This window comes from Felis catus, chromosome C2 (genome assembly GCF_018350175.1).
Source record: "Felis catus isolate Fca126 chromosome C2, F.catus_Fca126_mat1.0, whole genome shotgun sequence".
Classification (NCBI taxonomy): Eukaryota; Metazoa; Chordata; class Mammalia; order Carnivora; family Felidae; genus Felis; species Felis catus.
Window position 1 is genome coordinate 58,792,141 of NC_058376.1, and position 22,561 is coordinate 58,814,701.

The window sequence follows — 22,561 nt, forward strand, 5'->3', positions numbered from 1 at the left end:
GTTTTGAATTGAATAGGAGCCACCACCCTGCCTCTCGTTTTGTTGCGTTACTGTATCTTTGTATCTCAACTGCCAGATCAGGCAGGATAGCTAAAGCAGCAGTTCTCAAAAGTTTAGAACATCCCTAAAAACATTATTGAGGACCCCAAAGAAGTTTCTGGTAAAAAGAAGTGTTTGCCAATATTTACCACATTTGAAATTAAAACTTAGATATTCGAAAAAAATATACAAGCATGTATTCTATTAGCCATCAGAATGATATCAACATTACACATCGTGTAGCTTCTGGAAAATTCCACAGCACATTTGAGAGAATGAAAGTGAAATAGGCAAATGATGTTTTTGTATGATGGTGACAATAGTTTTGACCTTGTGGGCCCCCTGAAATGGTCTCAGGGACAATATTAAAGACTGATCCTGTAAAGTATACACAAAGACGGAGACCACCTGATGAGAAGATTTTGTGAGTCTTTCCCAAGGAAACTCCTTGTTAAACAGGTATCTTCACAGTGCCTAAACATTTCATCATTTCATCATAACTTAGTGCAGAGAACCCTAGGACGAATCCTTCTTTGTCACTAATCCAGGAGTACCTCAGAGATATTGTGGCTTGGTTTCAGACCTCTGCAAAAAAGCAAATATCATTAAAAAAGGGCTCAGATGAATTTCTTGTTTTCCCAGTACCTATAAAAGTTACGTTGACACTATACTGTAATCTATTAAGTGTGCATTAACGTTATGTCTGAAAAACAATGCGCATATCTCAGTTAAAGAATACTTTATTGCTAAAAAGTGCTAACCATCCTCTGAGCTTTCATCGAGTCATACTCACTGATCACAGATCACCTAACAAATAGAATAATAATGAAAATGTTTGAAATATTGCAAGAATTACCAAAATGTGACACAGACACATGAATGACAAAATGCTTCTGGAAAAAAGACACCCATGGACTTGCGTGAGGAAGGGTTGCCCCAAACTGTCAATTTGTAAAAAACACAGTATCTGTGAAGTGAAATAAAGCAAGGTACCCATGTAATTCAATTAAGTTGGCTTATAAAGTGGCTTATCAGTTACCTTGGAGCATATTGAGGGACTTGGACTTAGACTAGTAGGCTGTGATGGAAAAAACCCCGGGAAGGTCATAGCCAATGAAGACAGGAGGAGGAAGGGGTAGCCCAGAGCACGCGGCTGAGAAGGCCGATGCATGTGGAACACCTGTCTTGCCCTCTGATTCCTGCCTCATCACCCCTGGGAGGAGCTCTCCAACATCCCATACTTATCCTCAAAGTTTCAATTAGGAGTGCTTTTTCTGAATTTGTGAATTGGAAAGAGGCAGCTTGGGCTTTGTATGCTTAAGTAATGCTGAGAAAGTTGTAAGCACTTGAGTCATTTAGAATAACTCAGTCACATAGTTCTCTTGTTGGTAAAAATTTAGAAAAATTCCAAGGTGGTGATAAACCTGGTCAGAGATAGGGGAAAGCAAAAGAAGCCTTTTGGGTTTAAAATAAAACTAAAACTGAAGATGAGAATTTGGGGGAGGATGTAAAAATGTATTAATCACCAACGAGGTAACATTTATAAATACAGGTTCAAAGAGTACAAAATCCATACAGTAACTAGGGATCATAAAGCTTTGGTTAAAACAGCTTCCTTGAGGGGTGCCTGGGTGGCTCAGTTGGTTAAGCATCCGACTTTGGCTCGGGTCAAGATCTCACGGTTTGTGAGTTCGAGCCCCGCATCGGGTTCTGTGCTGACAGCTTGGAACCTGCTTCAGATTCTGCGTCTCCCTCTCTCTCTGCCCTTGCCCCGCTTGTGCTCTCTCAAAACTGAATACGCATTAAAAAAAATTAAATCAGAAAACCCCTTATGAGTTAAAAAAAACACAACAGTTTCCTTGAACAGACTTTCTTCTTTGGCTATCCTTAGCCTACCAAGAAAGAGATTTAACTTTTTAAAAGTAAACATCCCTAAATTAATTCCTCACAACTGTAATATCTCTTGGGTTTGGGTTTTTGTAGTTGCTCCCAAGATATTTCAGATTTGACCACAGCCTCCCCACCACAGTTCCTCAGGCTAATGAACTTGCATAAGGTCACACAGAACTGTGATTCATTTCTAAGAAAGTCAGCTTTTGCACATACGTCACATACACTTGAGACTCCTGTGGTCAAGAAGGAGCTAAAGCCATTGTTCTAGAGGTGAAAAATGAGGCCCCAAGCTTTTCAGTGACTTTCCTCAGGTAACATTGTAAATGTGAGATGGACTGAAACTCAACTGAGAAGGCCAGGCTTCTTGTCCAGTGCCCTCTCTCCCCTCCTCTCACCCCGTGATTCAGCCCACACTCTATCAGCATATTCTGTTTATTCTACCCAGACATTCAGAGTCCAACTCCTACCACCTGGCCCCAAACCACCACTGTCGCCTAGACTGTTGCTGTAGCTTTCTTGTTAGTCTCCTTGCTCTGCTCTCTCCCCTGTTCAGTCTATTCTCAGAACTGTTTGAAAACAGGGGTCAATACAAATCATGTCATTCTGCACAAAATGTCCAAATACTTCCGGTGTTATTTAGAGTAGAAGCCAAGGTCTTTACGTGGGCTATAAGGCTGTCCATGATTGGCCCCCCTGATAACTCCCTGAAATCATCTACGCCTCTTTCTCCTGATAATGCCCTGCCAGCTACACTAGCCCCCTTACTATTTCACCACTGTTCAGGCATGCTTCTGCCACAGGACTCTGGCACTTACTCTTTTTTTCTGCCTGGAATGTTCTTCCGAAGATTGCCACAATCTGAAGATTTCCCCAACAAATGCTCTTTATCTCGTGCTCCTTTTTATTTGTCTCCATTGCACACACCTCCATCTAGCACATGCTGGGCTTTATTTATTTCATTTATTATCCGTCTTCTCCCATTACATGGTAAGCTTCATGATGGGGAGCGGAGATTTTTATCTGCTTGCTTGCTTGCTTGCTCTTTTCTAGCACCTAGTACAGACAGGTGGTCGACAAATAGTTTTTGGACAAATTAACTTTATGCTAATATATTTTGGGAGGGAGGAGTAGTTCAAACGACTTTGCACTGGAACATCCCTCCTGCCCTATGGGAAAGCATGATTGGCCAAGACAGCAGGAAAAGGCCTTTTAGAAATTGGCGGCCATAAAGCCTGGGGACAAGCATAATGGATTTAGAGCCGATAGACGGAGTATATCTGAACGGTGTCTGCTCTGCCTCACTGACAAACCTGTCATTCCCAAGAGGCTGTCACTAGTTGGCTAAGTGCTGTGGGCCTCTTAATCTTAAATGTCACCACAGAACCATCCTGCCCCACCACCTTTAAACGAATATGATTCTTGTTCTCAGTCTTGGCTACTTCCTGGGCTTTTTGTTGGCCGTGCTGAGCACTGGAGTCTCCTCAGCTGCCACTGCACAAAAGAGGTACCAGGTTCACACTGCATAAGCACACAAACGGGACGGGGAGCAGCAGAAGGAGGTGGCGGTGGTGGAGGAGGGAAGGGGTGTTGGCTTTCTGACTACAGTTTTTCCATCTTGCTCCAGGGTATTAACAGCCAGGACCCTCCATCAGAGATGGCAAAGAGCCCCCCTAAACACTTACAGAGGATGCCCAGATTGACATCCCTGAATTGCCCCCCTAGACTTAATGTTCCTTCACCAGATCTGCTACTGTGTCGTGACAGAAGGACCTTGCCAGCACTTGCAAGGTTCCAGAGAACTCACATAGCTTAAAAGAGATCCTAGAATTGTATTCTCTCTTTCCATTTGTCCCCATGGGTTTCTGAGAAGCCAAGCCGGTTCCACAGCGACCTAGACATGGTAGGAACCGCCTGGGGAGAGAAGATGCTTCTCTCTGCTTCATCTTAAAGCTAGCTTTAATTTACAAAGGCAGAACGTAGTCCCCAAGGGAACTCCATGCCTGTCAAGTTGTGTTTGAATATTTTTGACTTGGCCAGGTTCTAGCGCCAAAGTATCATCAGAAGCCACCAACTTGTATAAAAAATAACAACAGTTTGAGACCTAACATCTCAGGAGTTGATTGGCATATGCTTCCCGGTGAGTTGAAACTTCCTGCCGTATGCAAAGGGACACAGCATCCTGTGAGTCTCTGTACAAAAGACTGAGTAGGAATCACAAAAAGTCAGTATTAGAAGTGATTTCAGAGATGGGGAAACTGAGGCCTGGAGATTTCAAGTGGCTCACTGAAACTTCTTAAGACTCATTCCTTTATCAGGAGAGAGGAAAGAAAGAGGGAGTAGAAATTCCCAACATAGCTCAGGCAAGACTCTTCTGCGGCCTGATAGAAGCTGGTTAGGGGCACTGACTCAGCCAAGAAAAAACATTGCCTAAGTTTAAATATAGCTTCAGGAGGTCAGGGCTTTACTGGAACCCAAAATTTTCCTGAACTGCCTCTTTCTGCATGTGGTTCAAAGCTGTTCCTATCACTGGTTTTTGATGTACTTCCAATTTCTCTCACAGTGAACAGGTAAACATCTGGCTTGATAGATATTACACACAGTTCTGATTTTACACTTAAATTCTGGAGAATTCTTTCCCTTGGCTGACACAGTCTGAATTGCTTTCAGCAAACATATTTTTTGCCTTGGATCTTGACAATGGTGGGAGGGTGGCACATTCTTGGGTAGGGAGAGGAAAGTTTATATATATCAGGTTAAAAACAAACAAAGAGGGGAGCCTGAGTGGCTCAGTCGGCTAAGCGTCCGACTTCGGCTCAGGTCATGATCTCACAATTCATGAGTTCCATGAGCCCCGTGTTGGGCTCTGTGCTGACAACTCAGAGCCCGGAGCCTGCTTTGGATTCTGTGTCTCCCTCTCTCTCTGCCCCTCCCTCGCTCATTCTTTGTCTCTCTCTGTCTCTCCAAAATGAATAAACGTTAAAACAAACAAAGAAAACCAAGAGTCACTTATGAAGTGAACACTTACAAGCCAGACTTGAATTTACATTCACTTTCATCAAGTTTCAAAAGGTAAATGTTTCAGAGAGAACATTTCAACAGGGGTGAAAGATGAATAGAAAGAAAACGAATGATTTCACATTCAAGCGCTTGGCTTGGCATTTTGAAGAAAGGGATGGAGGTAATGATGTCATTGGACGAAGTTCGTGATAATAGGTTTTTAGAACAATTAAGTGTAGAATACTTTCTCTCTTTTTTAAGTTTATTTTGAGAAAGAGAGAGAAAGCGCGTGGGCACGAGTGGGGGAGGGGCAGAGAGAGAAAGAGGATCCCAAGGGGGCTCAGCACTGTCTGTGTAAAGCCTACCTCAAGGCTGGATCTCACAACCTTGAGATCATGACCTGAGCTAAAATCAAGAGCCGGACACTTAACTGACTAAGCCACCCAGGTGCTCCAAGTATAGATTACTTTCTGACCATACAATTATTAGGAAGTGGCATTGCATTTCTTTTTATTATTTTACATACTTCCTTCTGCTAGTTGCGTTTCTGGTGATCAGCACGTATCTCAAAGCAGGTAGCATTTATCAAGTACTGTTCCAGCTGCTCTGCTGCACTGGGTCCTGAGAGATAGTTACAGAGGGAGGCACCAATAAAATCCTTTTTCTGGAGGAATTTAACCCTTAATGAGAGGAAAATGAACCTATCTGTGTGTATTAAAAGCAACTTGTGAAATACGAAGTAATGTCACGAAGGGGAAATAAAATTTAGAAATGCACTTATTATAATTCAGTTTATATTTTGATTACATATGTAATGGCAGGATGTCTTGGATATGGACGAGAGGGAACAAGATTGGCCGCGTGTTGGTCAGTGTTGAAACTGAGGTTCGTTACATTCTTCTCTCTAGTTTTGTGTATTGTTTGAAAATCTCTTAATCCAAACTTTAAAACAAAGAACTGAGCTCCAATTTTGCGATTAACTGGCTGCTTGAGGGTGGCCTTTCATATAAGTGAGAACATTCTCTCTTCTATGTTCACAATCTAGTCATCTCCTGCCTCCTTTTCATGCGTCTTCCAAATAAAATCTTTCTTCAGTCAATAACCTTGAATTCCATTACTCTAGGCCTTTATCAACGAAAATATAATCCTAATACAGTATTATTACAAAACTTTAAACACATATTTTATTTATCATCCTCAGATAGTCAGAGCTGTTGCAGCCAGCTCGGAGCACACTTCCAAACTCAGTGCTGATGAACCAGATCCAGGAATCATGCCTTTGTACTTGCTCATGGGCTCATTTCACAGCGATCTTTAGGAGTAATTGACTAAGGACACATAGTTCGTTTACTGGGCATGTCTTCTCAGACCACATAATCTTAGGCCATTACAATATCACTTACAGCTTCTGCTGTTTTTGAACAAGGCTGCAAGAAGCATTTTCAGGAATTTGTGAGAAATGAGGGCATTGTATGACCTAGTGTTTTGAGTAAAAGCCAGTACTAGAGAAACTGTTACTTTCCCCGAAGGAATTGACCTACTACCTCCTCTCAGATTCTAATTATCTAAATGACTGATTTCCCCTTTTTACCTTGACTATCAAGAAGGCAAAGTCCAATTAAGCAGTCACTTTCCAATTATGAAAATAATAAATATTACATGCCCATGATAGAAAAGTTGTAAAATACCCAAGGAGCAAAAACAAGGAAAAGAGAGACATAAAAAAATTAACCCATGATCCCGTCATCCAGAAAAGCCACTGTTAATGTTTTTTGTAAGAGACAAATATGAGACTCAGTTAATGGAATTAAATTTACCATTAGGGTTGATATGAGTGCTTACCTTTTACTTGGTTCTGATTTTCTCAATTTCCTACCTTTTAAGTATATGCATGTTGAAACTGTTTCAAGCCATTTGGGGGAAGAAGAGGTGCCAACAAAAATTTACCCTTAAACTAATATGGTGGCAATATGAGGCAACTATTGTCAAGTTTGGGTCTCCTGATACAATACCTGCTTACTATGGGATTATGAGGATTATATCAAGTGAGTCACCGGTTACACATTGAAAATTCCAAAGTACTATAAAATAATGATAATAAAACGAGCTAACACTATTTGAGTTCTTTGCTATGTTTCCCGGCACAACAACCCTACAAAATGGTACTGTTTTAGCATTTCAGTCTTTGGTGTTATTAAATAGTTCACTTCACTCTTTTGTAGAGTAATGAGGTATAAACCTTAATCCCTATAACCTCAGAATGTTATCTTCTCTGAAAATAAGTCTGCGCAGATGTAATTTAAAATAATGACATTGAGATGAAATCATCCTGGATTTCCACAGGATGCCCTAAGTCCAATGAAAAGTGTCTTTATAAGACACACCTCAGAGGAAAAGTAATGTGACCATGGAAGAAAAGATTTGAGTGCTGTGACATTAAGCCAAGGAAGGCCTGGAGCCACCAAAAACTAGACAAGGCAAATGACCAATTGCCCATAGAGCCTTCAGAGGGGGTAAGCCATGTGAACAACCTTGATTTTGGACTTCTATCTTCCAGAACTGGTAAAGAATATGTTTCTGTTGTTTAAAGCCATAAAATTTGTGGTAATTTGTTACGATGGCCCTAGGAAGATAATACAGAGATCCAGAAAGCAGAACCAGAATAAGTTGAAAGTTTAAAACGAAACAAAACAAAACAAAACAAAAAAAGAACTTTCTAATTATTGGAATTGTTCGAGATTGTGAGAGGCTAAGTTGTGAAATCATGGGCCTCTGGAAATTGGAGTAGTGGTTTCGAGGTTGAATGGCCAGGAGGGAAGGGCTTCAGACTCCTTTACACTTTGTTTCCCTCAGATTTACATATTTCTGATTACAGTTTTCTGGAATCACTTCTCAGAAATCCCCAGATTTTATTCACATCATTGGCTAAAATCCCTGGTTGGGTTAAAAATAATACAGTTAGATCCAAACAGGAAGGTTAGTTTCCAGGGCAGGAAGAAGCCAATGTTGACCATGCCTGGCAAATAGATTGGGAACACCTGGCAGAGCTTCATAACTGTGCAACCATGAACCTGAAGTGGATTCATCTGATGCTTTCCTCATTTGCAGAGGAACAGACTTTCCCGTAGGCTCTAGCACAAAATGATGAATGATGCCTGCGGGCAGATTAGGTCTCACCCTCTTAGAGTGTGCCTCTCCTGGCATATGCTACAGTATACTTCCAGAATGCTCTTTAATTTGTCATTTCTTTGGCCAAGTCTACTGTCTCCTGGGTTTCCAGTTGGAGGATTGCTAGTGGGGCTACAATTAGGTAGCCAACAACAAGATAATTCCACATAAACAAAATATTTCTCCCACAATTCCAAGACTGGGAAAAGTGGTAAAGTGCTGTTCATGTAATCCCAAACCCTGTAATTTGGAACAACCATTTGGAACAGAATATAAGTCTTCACGGTATATTTTCTTTGTCTAAACAAATCCTGCTTCCCCTTCAAGACACAGTTTAAGTGCTCTGCTCCTCTTGAAGAATGTTCTCAGATTTCCCAGACTAAGATCCCAGAGCACTTTTATAGATTTATATTTTAGCTTTTAGTATACGAATTAATATTTTTTCTTCACTGTCCTGTGGAACAAAATTTACATCTTATTTTTCTCATCTCCAGTGGCCATCAGAACTAGGCACATAGAAGGTGCTCAGTAAATGTTTGTGAAACACATTAAAGTTGCTTCACATTTGGGATCATGAAATGGACTTAAGTTGTTTCTCTTTGAAACAGTGGGGGCAAAAAAGGAAATTGTTAGAATGTATCACATGTGATAAGGCTAAATGCTCATGGGTCTGAATTCTGGGTCAGGGCGTTAGATGTATTTCTTCTTGTGTGTTAATTGAAAATGTGAAAAACTTGAATTAAAGTATGACTGAGTTATTAATACCCACACAACTCAGCAGATATTTTTTAGCATATATTTTGGTAATTTTTTGGTTAAAAATCCAAGTGTGCCTGTCATTTTTTGACCAACACAGCTATCCTTCTCCCTAGGAAATTTCAGATAACTTGTTGAGATCCTCCTGTGACCAGGTGATTATATGGACACGATCAACTTCTGGGGGCGAATGAAGACAGACAAACACATGGCGGCTGAGATCAATGAGACAAAAGTCACTCCTCTTTCTTAGTAGCAGAGCTGGGATACAAACCCAGGTGAGCAGGCTCCAAAGCCCAAGCTCATTTTTCTCTGTCTTGCTATGGAAATGACTCCCTGCAGAAGCAGAAGCAGGAGCTTTCCTGAGAGCTGCCAGTCAGAGCCTTGTGAGCAATGATGCTGAATATCCATCCTCAGGGATCAAGAGGAAGTCCTAAACATTTATGTACTCCTCACAGGACCTCACGCCCCACATTTCTCAAGAACACGATCTTTGCCACCACTACCTAACTTGTCTTTATCCCTGTTTATGGCAGTCACTACAAGAAGCCCAGGAAAGCGCTCATTCCTCCAGGCACTGTGGTCCCCTTTCCTGACTGTCTCCCACCAACCCCTAAGTCCTGAAATCCTTCACCTCTATTCCCTGGAATTCAGGGCCAGTCATCAGCAAACTCCCCTGTGTTCACACCTTTTTCTTTCTATCTTTTTTTTTTACATTGATTTATTGCTTGGAGTATAATTTATATACAATATTATATTAGTTTCAGGTGCACAACATATCGATTCAACAATTCTATACATTACTCAGTGCTCACCATGGTTAAGTGTGGTTGCCATATAATGTTATCACAGTGTTAATGACTATATTCTTTATGGTGTACTTTTCATCCGTGACTTACCTATTTTATAACTGCAGGTTTGTATCTCTTAATTCCCTTTATCTATTTGAACATTTTTTCTAAATGTTTCCATTCGTCTTTTGCGATAACTGAACCCATGCCCCCCTGAGGACAGAGTCCTGCAGCCCCTGCAGGGGTTTGGCTGTACCTAGTTATGCCATGAGGAGGCACTTTTTTGCCCCTCTATGACACTTCTAGGCCATTTTCCTTTCTGACTCCATGAAAAGCCTTCTTTGAATCTCAAATCTTCAAATAATTTACTATCCCCTCCTCTTTCTTACAGTCACCCAGCTTCCCAGGTCATCTTTATTTCTTGACAATGTTAGTCCTGACTAACTGCTATCATCTCCAAAACTACTTCTGTCATAATTTTTGGTGATATGTGCATAGATGGTGTTTCAATTCCTTTGCCTCTTCCCCTCCACTAACCTAATCCTAGTCCTCACCCTACCTCACACACTTACTTCTATGCCCATGTTCTAATTGTTGTTCTCACAGAAACTTCTACTCATTCATGATCTCATTTCACACTTTTCACTGCTGTAAGGCAACCTCCCTATTTTTCCTGTTTATTTCCTCAAGTACTCCAAAGCCAGCTAACCTTTATCTGTGGTTTTCTTTAGTCTCTACCTGTTGTTCTGGACCGAAGGCAATTTTGACCCTCAACCCCAACCCTAGGAGACACATGGAAATGTTTGAAGACATGTATGGTTGTCATAGCTGGATGCTAAATGCTATTAACATTTACCAGATAGAAGCTAGGATTTCTGCCAAATGTTCTACAATGCACAAGACAGCCCTCCGCAGCCAAACATTATCCAGTCCCCGCTGTCAATAGTGCCAAGGTTGAGAAACTCTGCGTAACGTGACCAGGATCCTCAATATATTGATTATTCCATGGCTTATGGTTTGAATTGTTTCTTTGTAAAAAGGGCATATTGAAATCCTAACCTCCGGTTCCTCAGAATGTGAACTTGTTTGGAGATAAAGTCATTGCAGGTATAATTAGTTAAGAGGGGGTCATGCCGGAGCAGGATGGGCCTGTAATCTAATGACTGGTATTCTTATAAAGAGAATGCCATGTGTGGATAGATACAGAAACACAGGGAGAATTCCATGTGAGGATGGAATGATACACCTACAAGTCATTGAATGCCAAAGATGGCCGGGAAACCAGCAGAAATTAGGAAGAGTCAAGGAAGGATCCTTCCCTAAAGGTGTCAGAGACAGCATGACTCTGCTGACACCTTGATTTTGGACTCTGAGCCTTCAGAACTGTGATACAAATAAGCAGCCCAGTTTGTGATACTTTGTTATGGCAGTCCTAGGAGGCTAATACTTAGCTTTCACTGAACTGTACTCCATTAATATCCTCACTTGCTGCCTTGCCCAGTTGAAATAATGGTGATCGCTAAAGCAATGGAATATACGATCTTGCACAACTATATTTATTTCAATCAGGAAGTAAAGAGATTGAAATCTGGGTATATGTTCCAGTATTTATCTATCCAAATTGAGTAATAAAATGTTGCAGGCAGGTATGATAAAAAGTTTGGGTAAGGATGAAACTGGAAAGAAGTCGAGGACTTGTATGATTCACTAAATTGATATACCAGTGGGTTCTCCATTGACTTAGCAGAACTCTTGAAAAGGGCCTTACCCTGTACACCTGAGCTGACTCTTCTTGGGGTATGCTTTGTACTGGTTCATATAATCCAGGTTTTAATTCCTTGAGCAATGACCAAGAACCTCAAATCCACAGCATTGGTGTCAAATCTCTGGCCAAGAACTCCAAGTGTATAATCTCAGCTATTGTGCTGGGTCTGAAATAGTGATTTTCTTTTACTTTGTTGATTAAATGATTTTGCAAACCTGAGACTGTACCAAAAAAAAAAAAAAAAAAACAATAATAATAAACACAGATATAATGAAAAACTAGATATGGGTTTTTGATATGAATTTATTTTTATATAACAATTTTAAAGATAATTTTACTGCTTTGTATATTCGTTATGTTAAAGACATTTGAGAGAAACTAACATAGTAAACAAATTATTTTAACTGAAATACTTGGGGTGTTTATCCATTTATACACATTTCCAGTCAATTTTCAATACTTAATGTAATTTTATTTACTAAATTTATGAGTTTGAGGTTTAAAATATTTTTAACTTATTTTTTTGAGGTATAATTGACACACCATGTTGTATTACGTTTCAGGTGTACAACATATTGATTTGGCAAGTCTGTGCATTACTTAGTGCTCGTGATAAGTGTAGTCACCATCTGTCAGTATTCTATTACAATAGTACTGACTACATTCCCTATGCTGTACTTTGCCATCTCTGTGACTTATTTATTTTATGACTGAAGTTCGTACCTCCTAATGTCTTCTATCTCTTTCATCCATCCCCCAACCTGCTTTCCCTCTGGCAACCACCAGTTCATTCTCTGTGTTTAAGAGTCTGTTTGCTTTTTGTGGTTCATTTGCTTTGGTTTTTAGATTGTACAGATAAGTGACATCATACGGTATTTGTCTTTCTCTGACTTGTTTCACTTAGCGTAATACCCTCTAGGCCTCCATGTTGTTGCAAGCGGCAAAATCTCATTATTTTTTAGTGGCTGAGTAATATTTTACTCTATATAGAATATTATATATATTATATATATACCACAACTTGCTTGTCCATTCATCTATCAATGGGCACTTAGGTTGCTTCTATATCGTGGCTGTTGTAAATTAATGCTGCAATTAACATAGGGGTACATATATATCTTTTCAGATTAGCATTTTTGCCTTTTTTGGGTAAATGCCCAATAATTTTTGAAGAATCTCCAACCCACAATGGCTGTACAAGTTTACATTCCTACCAACAATGCACAAGATTTTCTTTTTCTCCACATCCTCTCAACACTTGTTGTTTCTTGTCCTTTTGACACTAGTCATTCCGATCGATGTCAGGTAATATCTCACTGTGGTTTTGTCTTCATTTCCCTGATTAGCCTTGTTGAGCACCTTCTTGTGTGTCTGTTGGCCATCTGTCTTTGGAAAAATGTTTGTTCAGGTCTTCTGCCAATTTTTGAATCAAAAAATTTTTTTTGGTGTTGAGTTGTTTAGTTTATATATGTGTGTATATATATATATTCACTAGGTTGCCTTTCTGTTGTTGATGGTTTCCTTTGCTATGTAGATTTTTTTTTTTTTATTTTGTGTAGTCCCAATAATTTAATTTGCTTTGTTTCTCTTGCCAACATATCGATAAATATGTTGCTAAGGCTGACATCCAAGAGATCACTGCCTATGTTTTCTTTTAGGGGTTTTATGGTTTCAGGTCTCACATGTAGGTGTTTAATCCATTTTGAATTTAGTTTTGTGTATGGTGTAAGAAAGTAGTCCAGTTTTATTCTTTTGCATGTAACTGTCTAGTTTTCCCAACATCATTTGTTAAAAAGACGTCTTTTCCCCATTGTATATTCTTTCCTCCTTTGTCATGGATTAATTGAACATACAAGCATGGGTTTATTTCTGGGTTTTCCATTCTGTTCTATTGATCTATGTGTCTATTTTTATGCTAGTATCATACTGTTTTGATTACTAAGCTTTTTGTATATCTTGAAATCTGGGATTGTTGATAGCTCCAGCTTTGTTCTTCTTTCTCAAGATTACTTTGGTGAGTTTAGCTTTTTTTTTTAATTTTTAAAAATTTATATCCAAATTAGTTACCATATAGTGCAACAATGATTTCAGGAGTAGATTCCTTAGTGCCTCTGGTGAGTTTAGCTTTTAAGAAGCTAAAATACTTAAGAGAATTATATGTAAATATGAAAGTTTTATATTTAGCTTTATTAAAGTTGTGTATGTGCTTATGGAGGTTTGTTTATGGGGTTTGTATGTCTGTTTTCTTAAGTGCTTGAGATTCTTGAGGAAATACATTATATGAAATATGACTGCAGCTGGCAAATTCACAAGAATGTAAGTAACCAGGTCTGTAAAATGTGTTTAAATATGTAAGAACGTTCAAATTATCGGATTCACACGTTCATTTATTGAATTATATACATTTAAAGTATGAGATAGTTTTATATATAGTATCTAAAGGATTATGCAAATTTTGTTAAAGTATAAGCTAACCTAACAATAAGTACAAACTGCATTTAATTTCAAACTAAAAATTCTTAGTTTACTATACTTCTGCAATTGTGTTTAAAAGCTCAGAAAAAATAAGTTTTTCAATTTATAACTGTAGGCGATTGAATGTCAGTGATAACACAGGCTACTGTAAGCATTGTTTTCTGTACACAAAAGCCTCTATGAGATTAAAAAAAAAAAAAAAGCCCAACTGATGTCAGCCTGGGACGGATCTGAGAAATCTTTCTGATGAAAGTGACTCTGAGGCTGGAAATAAGGAATCTGGAAAAGTTAGCCAGGAGAGAGGAATAACAATGTGTAGGGGAACACAGAATTTCAGTCTTACTGGAAATAAAGGATCAAAGAGGAATCCCTAGGGAGGCAGATGTCACAACTCCTTATTTGGAAAACTATCCAAGGGGCAGCTAAAAACAGTTCTGCAAAGTGCTTCCCACTTCTAAAGCACCATCGACATACTTGGTATGGTAATAATGAATCTAACTGCCTATTCCAGAACTCTCTGCTGTGAAGAGGCCGTGGTGGGCAATGCCAATTGGAAAACAAGGCTGTGGTTTGTGCCGCCTTCAGCAGAACCTGGTGCCAGCTCTGTGGCTCCGGAAACAGAGCTCAATTGTATCTTCCACTCCTCTCTCTTTTTAACCTAATAAACTTTTCTGACAGGCAATGGCACCACTCAGGCCTCACTGCCCGGTAGCCATATGATCTCCATCTGCACTGAGGTCAGCACATAGGCGTAAATGGAAGGAAGCAGAAAGTGTATCAGGAGGAAACACATGAATGGAATAAAACGTAAACCAGACTTCTGTCCTGCCGTTGGCCCTCCCAGGCTACCAGAGACTCTTCCTCCTGGCTGACCTCTTCTACAGAGCCTTCTCCTACATTCGCTGGGGATCAACCACAGGTAGCTGACAGCTTCCGCGCATCTGTGCATTCCCGACTCAGGGCCTTCGTTCACATTAGCTGTTTCCTCTGCCGGAATGTGAACCTTTTCTGTCTTGTCTACTCCTATGCTTCCAGTGCCCAGAACAACATCTTCACATAATAGCCTCTCAGAGAACATGTGTGGGTGCCTGAATGGAGAATAGGAAGTACGAGAACACTCTTTCAATGGCCTCTTTAGCATTTTCTGTTTCTGTTCACCTTCAGAGCAGAAAGGGCACCTCTGGGCAGCACTAGATTTGCTCTCTGTTCTCCTTTAGGCAGCCTTTTGGAAAACTAACAGAGCAAAGTCTTAAGGGCACAGATGGACTGTGTGTACTCAGTCTTTTTTCATACTGGCTGTTCTAAGTCCTGCTCAGCCCCTGGGAATAAGAGACCAAATAAAGTGTAACCAAACCCAAGTACATCTGCACTATGTGTATGTAGCAAAGCCAATCACTGAGACGTCAGGTTTGCAGCAAGGAAAGAGTTTATTGGAGAGGCAGGCAAAACAAGGAGAGGAGATGGGAGGACAAGCCTCAAATCTGCCTCCCTGAAGGGGGACAGAACAAGTTTTTTTATAATCATAGGGGTTGAGAATACAAACATATTGATGTAGAGGGCAGGGAAACTTAGGACTATTCGTGAGGAAAGATGGAGAATATACATTTAACAAACACGTAAAACATACATCCTGTGTTAACTTTGGGGTACAGACTTAGCATCAGAATGAGGCAAAATTCAGCCCCTGACATCAGGAGGTTGCTTTAGGATGTCCTGAGAGCCAGTATAAACTGGATGGAGTCTTAGGCTCATTACCTCAGGTAAGGAAAGCAGGGTCTTGCTTGTTCATAGGTTAGAACCCTTATCAGTTGACCTTGAGTCCTGGTTTTGCAGAGACAGCTAGTGGATTTGTTAGTGGGGTCTGAAAAAACATAATAGCTGATTAGGGAGAAACAGTTCTCTGAGTAACAAGCTTTAAACAAGCTTTCAATCTTACTAACCTTATGGGGCATGGTTTCAAAAAAAGTACAAGGTGCAAGAGTTTTGGGTTGACACTGTCTCTTCTATTTACTTGCTCTGTGACCTCGAGCAATTCATCAATTTTCTCTGTACATCTGCATAAAATGAGCTAAGACAATACTTGGCTCATATGGTTGCAGTGAGGAACAAAGAAGATAATTTTTGCAAAGATTTAGTAAAGTTCCTCAAGAGGTGTTAACTGCATTGCTAACATATGTATATATTATATATGTATTGTAATATAATAAATGTATTGTGATTTTTTTATTACGTTATTATTAGTTATAAAATGAAGGAAAGTATCATTTGGTGGGTTTCAAGCTATTTTAGGTAACTGAAGATTTCTTACAGGCACTTCAGGTTCTGCAAATGTTTAATTCTATTTTTTAATAAACTTTTTACTTTATAGTTGTTGTTTTTTTTTTTTTTTTTAATAGACTTTAGTTTGGAGCATCTATGTGTCTCAGTCAATTAAGCATCTGACTCTTGATTTCCACTCAGGTCATGATCTCACAATTCATGAGATTGAGCCCTGCCTGAGTCTGGCTCTGTGCTGACAATGCAGAGCCTGCCTGGTATTCTCTCTCTGTCTCTACCCCTCCCACACTCATTCAAGCATTATGTCTCTCTCCCTCTCTATCTCTGTCAAAATAAATAAATGGTCTTCTGACTTTGTTCTTCTCCTTCAATATTGTGTTGGCTATTTTGAGTCTTTCGCCAATTAATATAAACTTTAGAATCCATTTGTTGATACCCACAAAATAAATTGTTGAAATTTTGATTGGAATTGCATTGCATCTATAGATAGAGTTGAGAATAATTAACATCTTGACAATGAGTTTCCCTATCCATGGTCATGGGATATCTCCCCATTTAGTTCTTTTTTGATTTCTTTCATAAGAGTTTTATAGGTTTCCTCATATAGACCTTATATATATTCTGTTATATTTATACCTAAGAATTTTATTTTGGAGGGTAATAACATAAATCTTATTCTGCTTTGAATTGCAAATTTCACTTGCTCATTGCTGGTATATAAAAAAGTGATTGACTTTCATATATTAATCTTGAATACTGTAATCTTGTTATAATCACTTCTTTAGTCAAGTTTTTTGGTAATTATATCTGATTTTCTACATAATTATGTTATCTGTGAGCAAAGACAGTTTTATTTCTTCCTTCTCAATCTACATACCTTCTGTTTCCTTACTTGTCTCATTGCATTAGCTAGCACTTCTAGTACAATGTTGAAAAGGAGTGGTGAGAGGGGGACATTCTTGCTGTTTTCCTGATCTTAGCAGAAAAATCCTAGCTTTTCACCATTAAGTATCATGTTAGGTAAAATCTATTTTTAAATTTTTTTTTTCAACATTTATTTTTGGGACAGAGAGAGACAGAGCATGAATGGGGGAGGGGCAGAGAGAGAGGGAGACACAGAATCAGAAACAGGCTCCAGGCTCTGAGCCATCAGCCCAGAGCCTGACGCGGGGCTCGAACCCACGGACCACGAGATCATGACCTGGCTGAAGTCGGACGCTTAACCGACTGCGCCACCCAGGCGCCCCTGAAATCTATTTTTAAAAGTACTTTTTAAGCTGTTATAAATTTGAATAGAAAATAACAGTCAAGTAAGTTTGCATGCCTAATTTTAAATAAGTGCAGACAATTAAGGTTCCAAGTGGGCTTGGAAAAAAGCCCACTCCTGCATCCCTGATATTCTAATAATACTGTCATTGATTAGGAACACTTGAGGTCTGGAGTGGTTTTCGCTTCCTTGGAAGACAATGCTGAACTTTCTCAGGGGTGCCCCTGGTGAAGATGCCAGTAGATTAATGGACAATAGCTGACTTGATCAAATTTTGATCAAACTACAGAAAACTTTGACATGGAAATTCAGACCCAGTTCACTAATAGATAGTTTAAACATTGAGAAAGGATCATCTCCTTAGTGCAGACCCTGTGCTTCTCAGTACTGAATTCAGTGGCAGATGTAAACCAGGTTAAAGTGGCTCCATAACATCTTCTGTAGAGTCAAGTTAGTGTCATGGGTTTTACATGGCATTCTTTAAAAAAATGTGTTTTATCATATGTTCAGACTTTTTACAAAATTTCGTTATGGATAGAAAAACAGACAAATGAACTGATTAGTAAAACCCTCCGGAATGCCAGCAGAATGGATTCCATAATGTTCCTAGACCTTCTGCATAGGGAGGGCTCATTCTCCTTCAATTTCAGCTTCAGCTATAATCTTTCCCTAACTCTAGAGATTGGCAGGGGACAAAGCAATGAGTTTTTTTTTTTTTTAATTCATCTTATTTTTACTTATTTTCAACTAATTTATTAAGAAAAGATTTATAAGGGAACTCCTGTGTGGCTCAGTCGGTTAAGCATCTGACTTTGGCTCAGGTCATGCCTCATGGTTCGTGAGTTTGAGCCCCATGTCGGGCTCTGTGCTGAAACTCAGAGCCTGGAGCCTGCCTCAGATTCTGTGTCTCCCTTTTCCTCTGCCCCTCTTCTGCTTGCAGTCTTTTTTTCTCTCTCTCTCTCAAAAATAAAAAAAAAAAAAAAACATTAAATTTTTTTAAATATAAAAAATTTAAAAAGGATTTATAAGGAATAAAAGATGATAAAATAAGCATGTAATGTGACCCCACAAATTTGAAGAAATAGATCATTGTCAATTACGAACATTGTTTAAACTCAAAGGCAGGCAAGCTTAATATTTATTTCTTTTTTTAAATTATTGGAGCTTTGTTTTTTCTTAATTGTCTTTGAAAGTAATAAAATTATATGTGGGAAGCAGATGCCTGCTTATTGTGCCATCAAGCGCTATGTTGACTGCCAAACAAGGACACTTGTCAGACGACTTTGAGTCATTTACTCATTCATTCAATAAACATTTATTGAGCTTCTATTATATGGCAGGTGCTTGTGTTTTACTTAGCATCCTGTGATGGTGTTCTTAATTTGAATTGAGACGATTCCCATAGCTCATGCTGTGTCCCATACTGTCAGTCTTGGGGTTCTTTCAATTCCACCTCTGGGCAACACTCTTGCATCTTCGTCCCTCTCCGAGGTAAATGGATCCCCCTTGTTCTTGCTTATACCTATTTACTCGTTATAATTGCTAACCATCTTCCCCGGATTTTCAGGGGCACGTCAGTGTTCAAACTTTTAACTCGTAAAATATGCTAATTACAGTTATATGTAAATAACTTCCTTGTTCTTGGCTTTGTTGAGAATATAACATGCATATTTGTCATATAAGGGAAGGCACTCTATAAGTACTTGTTGAGTAAATTGATAAATATGTCTTCATTGGCTGAATTTATTAAAAGAAAAAATGTATCACACTCAGTTTTCAGCTAGATTGGTGTACCTTTTTTAAAAAGAATGTTTATTTGTTCATTTTGATTGATTGACGGGGGGGGGGGGGGACACAAGTGGGGGAGGGGCAGAAGGAGAGAGAGAATCCTAAGCACGCTCCGTGCTGTTAGCACATAGCCCGATGAGGGGTAGGATCTCATGAACCCAGAGACAATGACCTGAGCTGAAATCAAAAGTCAGATCTTAACTAACTGAGCCACCCCACTACCCCTAGTTTGGAGTACTTTTAAGGAGAAAATAAGATCCTTATCACCTCAAGCTTGTACTTCTGCCCATCTCTGCCTCAAAAGTCTCTGTTACAACCTTTTATATTGCTGTGTTTGTGCTCATATGTACACTTTTCTGACTAGGGTGAATTGTCCCTCCACTTCACTTCTGCTCCGCTTATGTAAATCTTTCCCACCCTTCAAAAGTGATTCCTCCACAAAATTTATCCAGGTTCAGTCTCTATGCTTCCATTGACCAGTCACTAGACATCTAAAGACCTAGGGATAAAAAGAGAAAAATTCAGATGATTTTTTCTAAGCTTTTGGTTCCTATTATTTCCTAACTTCTAAAAAAATAAGAGATGAGAGTACGTAGATTCCTTTTCTCCATATTTTTTTTCAATAATACAAGTACATATCATATCTTAAATATAACAAACTAAATTGTTTACATCAGCAAAGTGTTACATAATAGATTTTCATGTCCCCAGACAATGTAAGTTTAGATTTGTTCAAGTCACAAAAGGCAAAGAGCTCCGTATATTTTTCCTTAAAAAAAAAAAATCATTTCTAACCTCATTCTCCTAAGTTATAGCTTTTGATGCACATTTGAAAATTAATCATGTACTGCCTCATGACATGATCTATATCATATTAATGTCTGTAGAGTTGTTTAAGCTCCCCAGAAATCTTGGAAGGAGAGGAACTACTTTGGGACTGGTTAAAGTTTTGAGGCACTGGAATTGAGATTCCTGAGTGAAAAGAAAAGAAAAAAAAAAAAAGGAAAGGAATGGAGATAAAGTTTGTTTATGCCTCTAGAGTGGAAACTGCAATCTCAGATGCCTATACAAGTCAGGGGAGGTAAATTAAAATAAATGATTTAATAAGAATAGGGAGTTTTAGGCTCAGTGTCAAATATCAACTCAAGCACTGGGTAGAAATAAAATGGCTAGGAAGCTAGGGACCTGCTCTTGTAACATTGAAATATTAGTTCGTGACTCATGAAAATTAATATTTTTAGGTATAAATCTTGCTGGGATTGCTTATATGTCTTCGAATTCCCTTTGACTGAGCCCAGGATAATTTGCTGTTTCTCAGTGGAGTATCCAACTCGACTTGAGGTTCTTGAGACCTCATTCCCCTCCATCCCACTTGGAATTGAGTTTTTAAAATTTTATTTATTTATTTTATTATATAGAGAGAAAGAGAGCGAGAGTGGAGGAAGAGGGGTAGAAGGAGGGAGAGAGAAACAATCTTTTTTTTAAATTAGTTTAATGTGTATTTATTTTTGAGAGAGAGAGCACAAGTGGGGGTGGGGCAGAGAGAGGGAGACACAGAATCCTTAGCCGGCTCCAGGCTCTGAGCTATCAGTACAGAGCCCGATGCAGGGCTCGAACTCATGAACCGTGAGATCATGACCTGAGCCGAGTTGGGTGCTTAACTGCCTGAGCCACCCAGGTGCCTCAAGAGAAAGAAATAATCTTAAGCAGGTCCCATGCTCAGCGTGGAGCCCAAAGTGGGGCTCAATCTCATGACCCTGGGATCATGACCTGAGCCGAAATCAAGAGTCAGATGTCCAGCCAACTAAGCCACCTAGGTGCCCCTGAAATTGATATTTTTAAGTGAAGAATAAAGAGATTAGAACAAAGTTGGTGCCCTTGGACCAAAAAAAAGGGTTTTTTTTTTTTTTTCCACGTTTTTTAATTTATTTTTGGGACACAGAGAGACAGAGCACGAACGGGGGAGGGGCAGAGAGAGAGGGAGACACAGAATCCGAAACAGGCTCCAGGCTCTGAGCCATCAGCCCAGAGCCTGACGCGGGGCTCGAACTCCCGGACCACGAGATCGTGACCTGGCTGAAGTCGGACGCTTAACCGACTGTGCCACCCAGGCACCCCCCTAAAAAAGGGTTTTGTATCTCGGGTGCTTTAAAAAATTCCTCATGCTCCTTGTAGGCACTTCTAGGCTAGCCCTTGCCTTTCTCTTCACCTTGGTCCTGGTCTCTTGGCCTTAGAGTTGATTTTCTCCTATGGCTCATCCCTTTGCCCTTTAGAAAAATTTCTATATTTGTGCCACTTGACTCCCAACTTCACTTTCCCTAAGATTCTGGCCTCCAGTTTCCCCTTTGCTCTATAATCTATTCCTCTGTGAAGTTTCATGTTATTATCAAACTCAGTGCAAGTTTTCAGAACCTCGGCCAAGAGCAAAGCCCTCAGGTCCCTATCTGCCAAGGAAAGGAATTTGGACATGAATAATGTCTCAAGAAAATTAAGGTAATTAAGAGGAAATGTTACCCAAGCCAAGGAAGAGCTTCCATTTGAGTGGATAAGTGAACAGAGAGCCTTCTCCCCTTGGCAGAGATGGCAGCCAGCAGGACTGGTTTTTGCTGTTAGGCTTTCCAGGTAGCAGCAAGGTTCCTGCATCCACAGTACAAACAGTCTGGTTGTGTTTGAACTTCTCATTACATATGGTCATAACAAGTGAGGGGAGAGGGGTAGCATATCTCCAGGATGAGAAAGCCGAAATACCTACCACGGTGAATATAAAACACTCCGTAGACTCTCAGTGGAGAGGAGGAAGGAAACGGAGGGAGGACAACTCTTGAAATTGTTAGTGTAAGGAAACCACTGTCAAAGATAACTGAGAAAGCATGTATACTCTTTGTTGCCCTTCTCCTGATGCTCTGCCCCCAGGAAGAAGAAGCTACAGATGTTTCCTCAACAAAGCACTCTGAACAGAGCAGAGTAATGCAGCTATTCTGGACTTGGAACCAGAAGACCCAGCTTCACATTCTGACAAAAGCACTGCCATGCCATGTCCCACAAGTCAGTCACCTCTCTAAATCTTGACTTCTCCATTTTTTAAAAAGAGATGATGTAAGAATATTCATCTTATACTGTTGAGAGAAATGTAAGGGGTAATGTATGTAGAAGAACTTTGAAATACTAAAGGATCCCACTAACTTAAGGTTGTATTATGACTTGCCATGTTTCAGTACTTAATAGTGTTCATACCAAGTATTTGTGATTTATTTTTTATTATTTTTTTAATGTTTATTTTTGAAAGAGAGAAAATGCACCCACAAGCAGGGGAGGGGCAGAGAGAGAGAGACACAGAAGCCAAAG

At 39.5% G+C, this 22,561-nt stretch overlaps 1 long non-coding RNA gene across 1 annotated transcript; it reads left to right on the forward strand.

Annotated features, from left to right (window-relative positions):
- The first annotated feature begins 4,815 nt into the window (after positions 1-4,815).
- Positions 4,816-22,558, forward strand: LOC109503440. Its single transcript, XR_002162411.2, has 5 exons — positions 4,816-7,442; positions 8,970-9,131; positions 14,563-14,803; positions 22,130-22,261; positions 22,503-22,558. It is a non-coding gene; the product is annotated as an uncharacterized LOC109503440 (long non-coding RNA).
- The last annotated feature ends 3 nt before the right edge of the window (positions 22,559-22,561 follow it).